Genomic DNA, 15,556 nt, shown 5'->3' with positions numbered 1-15,556 from the left:
GGTTATATTCCCAATTTTTCGATAACACCGATTTTTGTCTGTTTTTCGATTTTTCGTTTTTCTTTGTACTAATTTATTAAATTTTCTTTGATATTTCTAGTGTCAATTACATTTCAATAAACCTTTATCTATGTATCAAAATTAAATTCTGAGGGTTCCCCGCGATCCTGGGGTCGGCAACGACCTTCTCGGTGCAGTCACCCATCGCTACGGTGCCGGCTCGTTTAACTTAGCTTCATTTTCTGTCTTTCATTTTTCTTTGATTTTTCTTGTATTTCTTTTTATTTATTTCATCATTATATGTCTGTTCACTATCACCGAAGTGTAGTTCTAGACATCCTGACTTGCCTAGATTGTTATTTGGCCACTAGAGCAATAGAACGTACAGAATACGTACAGTGGGGATGTTACACACGATCAAATTTGTTCTCCTCTTTTCCTTTGACTTTATTTTATGTTGTTTCCATTTATTTTACATTGGGGACAATGTGAGGAGTAAGTGTGGGGGAGGAGTGTAACACCCTAGGCAAATCCCACATCGGTAAAACACGGAAGAGATGCTGGGTTTATAAGTTGGTGGTTCGTAACTCCTAGTGACGCGTTTTAAAACCGTGAGGGCTTCGGCCACTCCGTGTGCAACCTTTTGTGGTATCAGAGCCGCTCCGCGTGCAACCTTGGGCGATGGTGGGGCAAACCTCAGCGAGGACGCTGAGTCCCATAAGGGGGGTGGATTGTAACACCCTAGGCAAATCCCACATAGGTAAAATACGGGAGAGATGCTGGGTTTATAAGTTGGTGGTTCGTAACTCCTAGTGACTCGTTTTAAAACTGTGAGGGCTTCGGCCTAGAGAGTACAATATCACTAGTGAGCCGGGCTGTTACATTTGTGGTATCAGAGCTGCTCCGCGTGCAACCTTGGGCAATGGTGGGGCAAACCTCAGCGAGGACGCTGAGTCCCATAAGGGGGGTGGATTGTAACACTCTAGGCAAATCCCACATCGGTAAAACACGGAAGAGATGCTGGGTTTATAAGTTGGCGGTTCGTAACCCCTAGTGACACGTTTTAAAACCGTGAGGGCTTCGGCCCAGAGCAGACAATATCACTAATGGGCCGGGCCGTTACATTTGCCGATGTGGGATTTGCCTAGGGTGTTACAATCCACCCCCCTTATGGGACTCAGCGTCCTCGCTATGGTTTGCCCCACCATCGCCCAAGGTTGCACGCAGAGCAGCTCTGATACCACAAAAGGTTGCATGCGGAGCGGCTCTGATATCACAAATGTAACGGCCTGGCCCATTAGTGATATTGCCCGCTCTGGGCCGAAGCCCTCACGGTTTTAAAACGCATCACTAGGGGTTACGAACTGCCAACTTATAAACCTAGCATCTCTCCCGTGTTTTGCCGATGTGGGATTTGCCTAGAGTGTTACAAGGAGTTTGAAATTTGTTGTTGCAATTTTTTTAATTAACATCTTAAAAAAAAAATCATTCTCATAAGCTTGATTCATAATTTTATATTAACTCTCAGAGAGAAGTACTTTCTCCTTAAAATGACTTTTCTATTTTAGGTTGAATTTTTGAGATTTTAGGTAAGGTAATAGTAACTTTAATGATGGATTTTCCCTCTTCTGGATACCATAGAGCAATTTTTTTTTTCCTTCATAAATCATTTAGGCATGATTTAATGGTGAAATGATTAGTTATGTGTGCTTTAAACTAGTGTCATGCATATTTCAGAACTTTGTTTAATCTATCAGGGCACTTTATAATATGTAGATGCATAAACTGGGGGAAATAAAAGGCTAAACTTGAAAATTGCTCCGCTATTTTAGTTAAACAAAGTAACTAGGGGTCTTTATGAACCCCATGTTGATTCTCAGGCCAAAAGCTAGCTAGGATATGAGCAAGGTACTTTTCTGAAGGTGATGGTTAAAATAAAAAAAAAAAAGAGTAACTGTAATGAGAGAGAAGTACCAATTTCAAATAAGAAAAAGGGCCATTTCTATCTCCCCTAAGATTTGCAAAAGAGCTATAATTGTTGTGCCTTGATAAATTAGCCTTGTGTTTTGGTGTGTATTGACTTAAACTTTAATTGTTTGAGCTTAATTGATTTCAAGTCTTTTGTTTTGTGTTTGAGAATTATTGATATATTGGTATAGTGTTGATAGAATTTGTTGTGATGGTTATTACCTTACTTGCCTCTTCTTTCAAACTTTTAAACTTTTGTTAGAGAATGTTGTGATAGGGTGAAGTTAAGTGAACTTCTAAGTGGAGTTGATTTAGAGTTTAAGTAATGCTTGAGGACAAGCATGGAATAAGTGTGGGGGAATTTGATAAGTGCATAAATTATTAATTTTACTCCCATCACGTTTAGTATTTCTAGTGTTTTTTTTTATGTTTAATTTAGTTGGTTAGGCATTTCGTATCAATTAGGCATGATCTTAATAAGTTTTTGGAATAATGGCATTAAATTGGGGAATTTCTAATATCTTTTTACCTTGACCTTTGTTTGGTTTTTCAGGTGAAACTTAAGTTTTTGGTTTTCAAATTGAGTGTCGTTTGATCTGTTAGAAAGCTAAGATAGAGCACTATAAACATCTAAGAGGGACCAAACCCAGTTCAGCCTCGAAGACAATAAAAAATAGCCCTGAAGCCAGAACAAATTTTTAGTATGGATCTGTGAGACCATGTTTGGTGTTTAATTCATATCTAGAGCTCTAGATGTCCAATTGAAGAAAAATTAGGCCCATTTGAACCTCAAAGGCCGCCTCTACAATTGTTGTGAAGGGCTGAAAGAGAGATAAGGCTGTTTTAATTGTAAAAAATAATAGCAAAGTCGTCATTATGGGCTGGATACTCTGTCAGAACCAGTTTTAGTTTTTGGCCCATAACTTAGGCTGTAGACCTTCGATTTGGGCAAATGAGTACTCATTGGAAAGCTAAGAAGTAGGGCTACAACTTTCCTGAAGAAGTCAGAGATAGAATTGCAAGAGAAGTGGCTGAAAATTGGCTGTGATTGTAGAGCAAAAAATCTATCTTTTTCAATTTCAAAAATTTTCTAAATTTGGTTCTTATCTATGGATTAGGTTTTTGATTATAAAGGCATCTTTGATAGCAGCATAGATACACATTCATTCAGACCTTTGACACCTTCATTACACCTTCATTCTCTATTCACGTCCATAGTTTTAGATTTCTTCATTTTATTTTTCTTTTGTAAGCCATGAACATGAGTGGCTAAGTTTTTAAATTCAGTTTAAGGGATTCTAGTTCTTATGCATGATTTGTAAGACCAGGCTCTTAATTTAAATTATGCCTTTTTGAATATCTATTGTTTATCGATTTCATTATTTTTGATCTATTGAATAATTTGTTAAAAAGGCCTATTAGCTAATTGTTTGATGTGATTAATTGCTAGTTCATTTTCATAATCCGTAATTATTGTGTAAGATTGAATGTGAGTAGCAATTAGGTTTTATTGATTATGATCCAAGTTTTTGATAATAACCTAAGGAAACAATAAGGTGAATTAAATGATTTATTAAATGATTTATGCTTTATAAATCGTTGTTCAGCTTAACTACTTCCTATTCTTAAAGCAGTTATTAATTTAATGAGGATTGCTTAATACCAATTTAGTTAATAATTAGAGTCAACAAGAGTGCTGGGCTCGAATTGATGAGTATAGGAAAGTTAGGGGTTTTACCTCGCAGTTTGGTAAATCTATGTTACGTGTTTAATAAGAGATAATTGTGTTTCTTTTGTCTATGATCGAGTCATGCATTATAATGCGAATTACCTTGGACTAAAGTTTGTTTAAATCCCCCCCCCTCCCGAACTTTTCTTTTCCTCTTATACAAGTGCACGAAATTTAGTAATTCAGTCTCTAGGATTCGATCTGGATTACCACTTATTGCATTCATTCAGAAAATATTTCATTACTGGTAATTTCAGTTAATTTTTGGTGGAATCGGCAACCATAATGCATTTTCATATATAAACTTATAACAGGAAGCGTACATGTGTAAAATGGAAGCTCAAATGCCAAAGTTGAATAACAAAGTCCTCACAACAGAAGTATCTTCTTCTAAAATACACTGAAATTACTAGAGAATAAAGTTCCCCAATACAATTTTGAAGGGGAGTGCCACTTAGAGCCCATTTATATGATGATTCTAAAATAAAAATGGCTTTTGTAGTATTACAACATCTATCTTTCACATAACGAGTCTATTTAGAACATGAGAAAAAAAATAAAGATCAATTTGAAAAGAAAAACAAGTATCAAAATTATTAATATACAAAAAATAGAAGAACAGATGTTTGGGGCCTTTTGTGAAGAGAAAAAAAAAACAATTATGAGTTTTGGACAAAAGAAGACCTAATATTTTATACTACTAAATTTTGTCACAACGCAATTTATAGGCTGAACCGGCACTAGGACTTGGGTCGGCATAAGGCCCCCAAAGCCCATAGTAAACTTAACTATTCTGTAGCCCAACCTCAAAGCCCATATTCAAGCCCATTTTTAAGAAATCAACTGGACAGAGTCCAGCCATAAACTAGACTGCCCAACGGGGAGTTTTTGGCTCACCCGATCTGTGATCACAAAATAAAATCATTTGGGGAGCTCAGCTCACCGTTATAATCATCAATAACTCAATATGATCACTGGGTTCACAACCTCCTCATCTACATAACCCATTCAATCCACACCACACGCACTTCGACACATGCATACAACTCCAAATTATCCTAAGGGGACATCCACATCCATTTTTGAAATTAAGAAATGTAATGTGACTCTTTCACTTTAGATAGTCCATACATTTTACTATTTTGGTGACCAATGTCTGTTTGGACTGCTAGAATGTTTGGAACTATATTTAAATTAGAGTGAGGAGTCATAAATAACCCAAATAATGATAAAAAAAATTAAGAAAAAATTTAGGAAATGAAATGCAAAAAAGTTAAATGAGTCGGAGCTACGGCAATAGGTGACTTAACGGGAAGCGACTGTGAAGACAGTTAGCAACTCTAGACCCGTGAGAAACCTTGTGAAATAATTTTTAGGACTCTACTAAAGAATTATTGAGGCTCAAATGACAATATAATGCCAAGAAAATGCTAAGAAAATTTTGTCAATCGGTACAAACAATTTTAGCTCATTAAGCTAAACGAAGGGCATTTTGGTCATTTCACCTTCAGAGATGATTTCTGTCCAACTTGTCCATTCAAGTAAGTGAGATTTATGACCTAAAATGTGAATAAATATTGCTAAAAATTTAATTAAAAATAAGTAAAGAAAGAAGAAAGGAAAAGAAAAAGAAAAAGAAATTAAAATCCCAATTATGACATCATGCACATGTCACAATGATGCAATAAAAGTTTACTAACCAATTAACATAAGACACACACATTTAAAGAGATAAAAACAAATCAAATAAAAGGAGAAAAGTGGTAATCTTCTTCATTTTATCCATTTGGCCGAACCACCTCTTGAAAGTCCTCCTCCATTGAAGCTTCTCCAAGCTTCAATTATCTTGAATTCCCACCATATCTTCCTTAAGTTCCCAACACTAAATTTTATCCTAGAACCTTGCTTAACACTTTGGGAGCAAAAAGAGGAGAAGAAATTGAAGTTTTGGGTTGGCTTGGATTTGAGCTATAAGAGGTTAGTGCATATACTTACCTTCCTCTCTCTTAAATTTTTGTTAGGAAGTTAAATTGAATGAGAAATTGGTGAAAAATTGAACAAAACATATATGTGGGAGTGTGCATGAATTTCAACAGCTTGGATGTATGAGGGTATGATGAGTTTAATTGATATTAAACTTGTCTAGAGATGGTATGAGATATGTATATATGTGATGGATAGGTTGATGGAGTATAAGTAGCATGAGAAGAATATGGAAGTTAGGGTTTTGACCTCAATTTGGGAATTTTGTGTTGTGACTTGAATTTGATGATGTTAAGGTTGATTATTGACTATTAGAAGTGCTATGAATGTGAATTGAAGTTTGGAAGTTGGGTGGGATTGAAAATTGGGAGTGTTGTTCTTATACAGGGAATTCTGGACCTAAGAGTCCTGTGTGTTTAAATGAACATAAGTAGAGCTAGACAGCTCAATTGGTGTGAGGCCAATTGAAGATGAAATTTAAGACCTAAAGCAACATTTTTCATGAAGAAACCATGCCCAAAAACCAAACACAAAATAACAAAAAATTGACTTGAATCCGGGTAACCAAAGTCTGGACCTGGAAAAATGACTATGTGAACAGTAAATGTTCAAATGGCCATAACTCACTCTAGGAAGGTCAAAATGACCTGATTTTTGAACCATTGGAAAGCTTAGACATAGGAGAACATTTCCTATGAAGAACTCAGAGCCCAGTTCTGAACCTAATCTAATCAAATTGTTAACCAAATTTAGTCTAACAAAACTGCCAGAACCAAACTGACCAGAAAATTCTGGACATTGACCAGCCTGACCAGTTTTGGCAAAAATGCCATAACTTGGTCTAAAACACTGAAAATGAAGTGAAACCAAAGCCAAAATTTCTATAAGACCTAGAAATACAAATTTGGTGTTTTGAACAAAACTCAGAACCTAATGGAACTAGGAGAAATCGCTAGGACAAGTTAGCATTCCAAATCCTGAAATTTAACCAAATAGACATTTGACCCCAGAATAGTATTTAGATCATATCTCCCACTAGGAAACTCCAATTGGGATGAGCCAAATTGCTATGGAAGCCTAAGAAATAGGAATCCAACTTTGAATTAGGACCCTTGCAAGGACCCTAAAATAGGAACCAAAGATGCTGACCTGAACTTGAAATCCTGAAGGTATAGGGTTCATGAGTCCAGGTCAGTTAATTGACTATAATTCACTCTCCATAACTAGAAAAATTATGAATCTTGAACCTGAGTGACCCTAAGACATAAGGTAACAACTCATATGAAGGATATTAGGTCTAAAAATGACTATAACATGCCCAAATAATTAAACTAAATTGGACTCCAGAATCTGCCAGCTTTTGGAACCTAAAAGGGGTTAATGAACCAGTTGTGGTAATTTGACCATAACGTGAGCTAAAAAACTCCAAATGGAGTGATTCAAAAAGGGAAATAAAGTAGAGAAATTTAGGAACAACTTTCATGAAGGAAGTATGACCAAATGGACTATGCATCCTGGCCAAATTGCTAGAGGAAGCTACGGCATAAATTTGAAATCCAAGAAAATTTTAGGGATGACTTGAAATATGAATAGTAACCACTTAGATAACTTAATGAACACTTAAATTATATGAATAGGCAGTTTGGACTCGCATCCCCATCACAAATAGAACTTATGATACATTGCCAACATAATTCAAATTATGAATTGTAATCACCATAGGTGAATTATTAAATGTGTAACTAATGTGAAATTGTTATTTGGACTTATGTTCCCATTATGAGTAAAATGAAAATGCTTGAACCTAAATGACATGTGAAATGGTATGATAAATTAGATAAGCAATTATAGTTGTTAAATATATTATGTGGTTAGTAAATTATCATTCATACAAATGAAATTTATAAATATATGCATCATGTGAGTATGAAATTAGGCGTTGTGTATCCACTAGGAATAGAATTAAAATGCTATAAGATATAAATAGAAAATATAATGAAATAATAAAACATATTAATACTTAATGGTACTAATGTGCCAATGTATTGCTTAGACACGTGTGTCAGATTGGATAGATTGGCATGCCAATAGGGGATTGTTTGAGCAGTACTGCGTAAGGCTTTATGCCTGTATTTATGGCTTTATGCCCCCATTCATGGCTTATATGCCTAGTTATTTGTTACCATGACTTTTTAGCCATATTGATTGCATACGTGGTCGGCGTTTTGTATTTTCACGTCCCATGGTATGACGGCCCAAGACACCACAGTATCCAGTGCCAAGGACCCGCTTATCCAGTTTAGTCAGCCTGTCATAGGTTACTTGGGCAGTGAAATTTGTTATGAATAATGGAAATTAAATAAGCGAGTAAGAAAGACCTGAAATAAACAAGATTAGTTTTAAAAATTTATTTATTAGAAAGGCCTGAAATAAACTAGATAAATTCTAAAATTTATTTATTATGAAATAACTCTAAGAATTTTATTTATTATGAAATGGTCCAAAATACCTAGAAAGTATTGAGTGGAGTGATAAAAAAATTAGCAAAAGGAATGTAACTTAAATAAATATTAGAAATGCATCTTTTATAATAATATAAGCATAAATTTAATATTTTTAGAATATTTGTATATTGTATATTATTACTATAAATTTATGAACTAAGCACTTTTAGAGAAGAACAAATTAGGATAAAAAATAATTAATATTAGAAATTTCACATGAAATTAAATTAATTTTTGTGTATCCAAATTATGCTTCGACTTTATCGTTATTTGTATAGTATTTTTTTTGTTATATTATTGCACCACTAATAAGCAATGCTTAGGGCGATGGATTATTTCCCTCTCGCAGGTATTGAAGATAAAGTCCAGTGGATATTAGACTAAGATTTTTGAAGTTCAGATTTACAGAAGTGCCCAGGTTGTCACCTCCTCAACAATGCATGTAGATAGGGCCCATATAGGACATATTAATGTACTTTGTACATTGTAAATGTTCATTATGTTGTAATGTCAATTATGAACACATGTAATTAAATTTGTATATGATGTAAATTATAACTTTTGCAATCAATTGTACCTTGATGTAAATTTATGAAATTTGAGAAATTTATATATATATATGAATTGATTATGAATGGATTGTAAAATTTGATATGGATGAATGATATGCAAGTTATATTGAAATGATTATGGAATGAAATTATGATGTTAACATATTTGAGATAATGTTGAAATATGAGATTTTATTTTCGAACAGGTGAATAGTGAAACACGCCAAATGGTAATAAATAAAGGAAACTCTGTCAGTTTCTCCTTAGAATATAATTCATTTAAAATACAACTAGATTAAAATAAGTATAGGAATTAAGTAAGATAAGATAAGGTTTTCCGACACCGAATGTGACACATCTTGCTCGGCTACACTATAGAAGGGTAAGGGGTGTTACATGTAACATAAAACGTGCCTAGCATTTAGCTACATACATATATTTATATGTGATGCATGAGCATGCCTTGAATATATAATAATATTGAAATTGTAATTAAAATCAATATCTATTCACAAATTAACCGTTGATCGCTGAGGAGGCTGGGGGGAGGAGGAAGGCTGACTCGGCTCACCTAAAAATTGTATCACAAATTTATCAATATTTACTTAAAGCAAAATTTTAAAGAATCAAAGGACATTCTAAGTTTTACTAAAAATAGACAGAATTCCCCCTATACTTAGGACCTACCCAACCTGCAAAATGATCCAAATAACACTTATAAATCACATCTCCCATATCCATATCTCATCAATATCATATTGCCCCTCCTAGGCCCTCCAAAATAGTTAAAAATTATATAATTACATATAAAATAATTATTTAAAAAATTTAGGGTGTTACAAATTTTTCTGAAGACTTAATACTCCTACATTTATATGAAAGATTGTAGGCAATGAATAGATGCTCAAAATCCAAGGTATGGCAAAGAAATTCCAAGTGCAGCTCAACATCTCCACACACAGATTCTCAAATGCAGTTAATATCAATATTAACAATAGAAAAAAGTTCCAAGTTTGGCAAATAGCAACACTTATATTGAAATTCAAGTTGAAGAATCTCAAGTGCAATAATAAATATCCAAGTGCATTTCATAAAACGCTTAAGTGAAGCTTGATATTTTCAAGTGCAAACTAGTGAATTTAAGTGCAGTGTAATAGTAAGAGTCCATTTTGGTAGAATTTCCCTTAGGAATTTGCTAGTTGAAATGTATAAGTGCAATAGAGATCACAAATCCCAAGTGCAGTAACATCACAATTCAAGAAAAAGCTCAATAGTAGTGAAATTTCATAGTGTAGCAATGTCAAAGATGTAAAAAAAGGGTAGCCCAATTCCTCAAGTTTAGTCAAATCCACTTAAAAGCATAAACATATCACTTATTCAAAATCGAATAAAAATGCAAGAGGCACAAGGCAAAGGAGTTAGAATTAAATGAGTTACACGTGAGAAAAATTAGGCAAAAGCTTGGGCCTTTTCTTTGTGCATCTGTAGTTACAACATAGTAATTGGTAAGACATGCCCAAACGCTAAAATAACTAAAATTATTGTTATTTTATATGGCTTGAATTGATATGTCTTTATGGACTGGCGCTGTTGCCGGGGACTGAAGTTTATTGGATTTCATGTTTTTAGTGTTAGGATATTCTATTATTACCTCTGCTTGTGAAGTGTTGCTGTTTTTAGGTTTTTGCCGGAAATTATGGTGTTACTATTCATTGGCAGAATTTCGGTTGAAATAGGAGGGCGTTCTATACTTGTTTTGAAGGAAACGACATTCAGAAAATAACAAATCAATCCAGGATTCCTTGGCCCCACCCTCTTGAGGCCAAATTCCATCGTTTTCTAGGGTTTTGAGGCATTTTTCTATCTTTTAGTTTGATTTTTTTTTTGTTTATGACAAGAACTACTCAATCTGGTGAGTTACTCTTTGATCCAGAAGTAGAAAAAATAGTGAAACAGTTGAGAAAATTGGCTAAGCAAGCTAAGCAGATTCTGAGTACATCTGAAGGAGTCTAATCTCCAAGGGAATTAAGTTCGGATTCAGATTTCGAAAATGAAACCATGGCTGCTGGGACTTTGAAAATGTAACACCCTAGGCAAATCCTACATCAGCAAAACACGGGAGAGATGCTGGGTTTATAAGTTATTGGTTCGTAACCCCTAGTGACGCGTTTTAAAATAGTGAGGGCTTTAGCCCAGAGCAGACAATATCACTAGTGGGCCAGGCCATTACATTTGTGGTATCAAAGCTGCTCCGCGTACAACCTTAGGCGATGGTGGGGCAAACCTCAGCGAGGACGCTGAGTCCTATAAGAGGGGTGGATTGTAACACCCTAGGCAAATCCCACATCGACAAAACATGGGAGAGATGTTGGGTTTAAAAGTTGTTGGTTCGTAACCCCTAGTGACGCGTTTTAAAATCATCAGGGCTTTGGCCCAGAGTGGACAATATCACTAGTGGGCCGGGCTGTTACATTTGTGGTATCAGAGCCGCTCCGCGTGCAACCTTAAGCGATGGTGGGGTAAACCTCAGCGAGGACGCTGAGTCCCATAAGGGGGGTGGATTGTAATACCCTAGGCAAATCCCACATCGGCAAAACACGAGAGAGATGCTGGGTTTATAAGTTGGCGGTTCGTAACTCCTAGTGATGCATTTTAAAACCGTGAGAGCTTCGGCCCAGGGCGGACAATATCACTAGTGGGCCGGGCCATTATAGAAAGAGTTGGCTGCTCCTAATCTAAACCAACAGCCTTTGTGTATTCAATTCCCTGCTTTAAATGTTGATTTTGAGTTAAAGTCTAGACTAATCCATTCGTTACCTAAATTTTATGGTCTTTCAGGTGAGGATCCACATAAGCATTTAAAGGAATTTCATGTTGTGTGTCCCAACATGAAACCTCAAGGAGTTTTAGAGGACCAGATTAAGCTTCGAGCTTTCCCTTTCTCACTGGAAGGCACAACTAAGAATTGGCTATATTACCTTCCTTCTGGATATGTCAACTCATGAAATGAAATGAAGTGGATAATTTTGGAGAAGTATTTTCCTGCTTCCCGTGCTGCTAACATAAGAAAAGAAATTTGTGGCATCCAGCAGTACAATGGAGAGAGTTTGTATAAGTATTGGGAACGATTTAAGAAGCTGTGTGCAAGTTGTCCCCATCATCAAATAAGTGAGTTGCTTTTGATTTAGTATTTCTATGAGAGACTTCTACCAATGGACCGCAGTATGATAGATGCTGCTAGTGGAGGAGCTTTGGTTGATAAGACACCAAAAGATGTAAGGACGCTGATTGCTAACATGGCAACAAACTCTCAGCAGTTTGGAATGAGAATGGATCACACACCTAAGAAGGTTAATGAGGTAAGTACATCTAACCTTGAGAAATAGATTTCTGATTTAACTTCTTGGGTGAGGCAATTAGCTGTAGGGAGCATGCAAACAGTTAAGGTATGTGGAATTTGTTCGGGTTCAGGTCATGCTACTGACATGTGTCCTACATTATAAGAGGATGAATCAATGCAACATGCTAATGCAGTAGGAAATTATGGATAACCACAATGCAGGTATGACCCCTTTTCTAATTCTTATAATTTGGGATGGCGAGATCATCCCAATTTGAGTTATGGGAATTAACTAGTACAAAATCAAGATCAGCAGCAGAGACCACAAGTGAATTAACCACCTCCACCTCCCTCAAATCAAGGTATGTCACTCGATGAAATTGTTAAGGCTTTGGCTAGCAATACACAACAGTTTCAACAAGAGACCAAAAAAGCGTTCAAAACATAGAGAAGCAGATTTGTAACACCCTCCCGGTAGCAACTCCGTACATTCTACTGTTTCGGTGACCGGTGTCGGTCCGGACAGCTAGAACGTCCGGAAAAATATTTAAATTAAAGTCAGGAACCATAATTAACTCAAATATTAATAAGAAAAATTTAGTAAAAATTTTAGAAATAAAATACAACCAAGCAAGTGAGCCGGTGCCTAAGCGATTGGTAACCCAGAGGGAAGTTGCGGTTCTCACAACGAGGAGCCCTAGACTCGGGGAAAAATTCATAAAATAATTTTTGGGACTCCAGAGAAGGGTCTTTGAGGTTCCTATGGCATTAGAATACCAAGAAAATATTTAGAAAAATTTTTCAATCGGTACAGACAATTTTGACCCGTTAAGCCAAACGGAGGGTATTTGGTCATTTCGCCTTCAGAGGTGATTTTTGGCCGACTTGTCTAGTTGAGTAAATAATTAATATGACATAAAATATGAATAAAAATTACTAAAAATTGAATTGAAAATGAGTAGAGAAAAGAAGAAAAGAAAATGAAGGAAAATGCTTAATTATGACATATGATGATGTCATTTAAAAGCCCTCTACTAATCACCATTCAACAACACAATAAAGACTCTTTAAAAAGAGAAAAATGACAAATGAAGAAACCAATTTTCTGGTTCTTCTTCTTCATTTGGACGTGAACCTCTTCCTCCATAGCTTTTATTTTTTTATACCTCCCAATCTTTGATTCCTTACCCTAAAACCCTTAGGTCTCTTCATTAAAACTTGTCCACTCATCTTGAGAAAGTGATTGGCAGCCTAGAAAAGGAAAGAAAGTGAAGAATTTGAGCTCTTGAAAAGCTCTCAAGTGAGGTTAGTGCTTATTTATATAAGTATTTCTTTTATTTCATGTTAGGAACTTGAAATTGTTGTGAAATGGTAGATTAAATGAACTAAACTCATGTATATGTACCCTATGAATTTTCGGCAGCCCTAGGAAGGAATGAGTTTGATTGTATTAATGGACTTAGAGTGAATTGGAGATTATGTTTAAAGTGTATACATATATATATACAAAGAATGAAAGAGTTAACTAAAGAAATTGTGAAAACCATGACTTTGAGCTAGGGTTTAGGAGTGAAAATTTGACTTTGCTTATGAAATTGTTAAAGAACATTCTAATGGTCAATTAGTGACCATTTGAGGTAAGTTGACCATAATTAGGAGTGAATTATTGCATGGCAAAGTGGAATGGGCAGGCTGCCCAATGAGTGTAGCAGGATGGCTGAGATTTCAGTCCACTTGGACTGCCATTTCTTTGGCTGTGTTGGTCCAATTGGTGTTTGTCCAATTGGACATGAAACTAGACTTATAATGGCACATTTTTTCTGAAGAAACCATGCCCAAAAGACCAAAGCAAGAGGACCAAAAGTTGGCCCCAATCCGGGTACCCTGCAAGCCAACTCTGCAGAATGACCAAATGAACAGTAACTGTTCATTTGGCCATAACTCACTGTAGAAATGGTCAATTGACCTGAAATTTTTACAGAAACAAGTTAAGACCTATACAAACAACTTTCATGAAGAAACCTACCCCAAATTATGACCAGAACCTAACCCAAATGGCAGTCACAATCACTGTTCATGTTACTGTAGATTTGGTAATTCTGCAGTTTTTCCAATCCGGCCAGCTGTGGTTTTTAGACCATATCTGGAGCTACAAAACTCCAAATGGAGTGATTCAAAAAAGGAAATTCAACTAGACAAAATAAGGAACAACTTTCATGTTTACCATTTCTTCAAATTCCCACTGAAACAGTAACCAATGGAACAGTAAAGTTGACCTACAAAAACTGAAAATTCTGCTTCCCTTGGTTTAAACTTTGAAATGGTATAAATGCTTAATGCCAACAAGTTTTGAATGCCAAATGTGGTATGTTGGGAGTGCCAAAACCAATGTACATATTTTCTATCCAAAAGTCAACATTTTTGTTGACCAATGAGGTAAATAGTGACACCAAAACTTGAAATTCAAAATTTAAAATTAGAAATGCATCTAGGGGACTTTAAATTGCAATTGGCAATTAATACTAGCAAATGTAAAACTCAAAATGTGGGATCTTGGTGTAATTAGAATTAATATATCCATTAAGTAAGAAAAAGTCAACATTTTGGATGACTAGTAAGGTGAATAGTAATCAAAATGATTAGTAAATTAAGATGAAGAACTAGAACCAACTCTAAGCTTAAATGCTTAGAATTGTATGACAAATGTGGACTATGCATCCTAGTCAAAATTGTTAAAAAGAAATTAAGGCCATAAATTTGAAATCCATAAAATATTTATGGATTACTTGAAACATGAAAAATAAGTCACCTAATTGATGTGGATAAATAGTTAGGGCTCATATGCCCATCACAAATGAAATTCATAAAATATTAATAACTCAACTTGAAATATAAAAATTGTAATTACATGAGTAGATTCTTGAATGTATAAATGAGAAAGGAAAAAAAATGTTTTGAATACAATGGTACATGTGAACCATTATTTAGAATTGTGATCAATATGAATAACATAATAAATGAATAGATGAACCATATTAATGTATAAATGAGACATTAGTTTTTATTATTGTAGAAAGGAAAAGTACTTTGAGTACAATGGTATAAAAGGATAATTGATGTGAATTGTGATCATATAAATGATCAAATGAATGTATGAATTATAATTGAAATTTATCATGAAATAATGAATTCATAAAACACAATATATTAATATTTAATGATATTATGTGCCCTTGTATTGCCTAGACACGTGTGTCAGATTGGATAGATTGGCATGCCAATAGGGTATTGTTTTAGCAGTACTGCGAAAGGCTTTGTGCCTGTATTCATGGCTTTGTGCCCGTATTTATGGCATTATGCCAACATTCATGGCTTTTACGCCCGATTATGTGTTATCATGGCTCTTTAGCCATACTGACTGCATACGTGGTTGACGTTCTGCGTCCCATGATATGACGGCCCGAGGCACCGCGGTGTCCAG

The 15,556-nt window shown here is 35.2% G+C and overlaps 1 non-coding gene across 1 annotated transcript; it reads right to left on the bottom strand.

Moving 5' to 3' along the window:
• Positions 1–11,794: 11,794 nt before the first annotated feature.
• Positions 11,795–11,901, bottom strand: LOC131183611 (small nucleolar RNA R71). Its single transcript, XR_009151653.1, has one exon. It is a non-coding gene; the product is annotated as a small nucleolar RNA R71 (small nucleolar RNA).
• Between the last annotated feature and the right edge of the window lie 3,655 nt (positions 11,902–15,556).

This window comes from Hevea brasiliensis, chromosome 9 (genome assembly GCF_030052815.1).
Source record: "Hevea brasiliensis isolate MT/VB/25A 57/8 chromosome 9, ASM3005281v1, whole genome shotgun sequence".
NCBI lineage: Eukaryota > Viridiplantae > Streptophyta > Magnoliopsida > Malpighiales > Euphorbiaceae > Hevea > Hevea brasiliensis.
The sequence above is the reverse complement of the archived record's forward strand: the minus strand, read 5'-3'. Positions and strand labels throughout refer to the sequence as shown.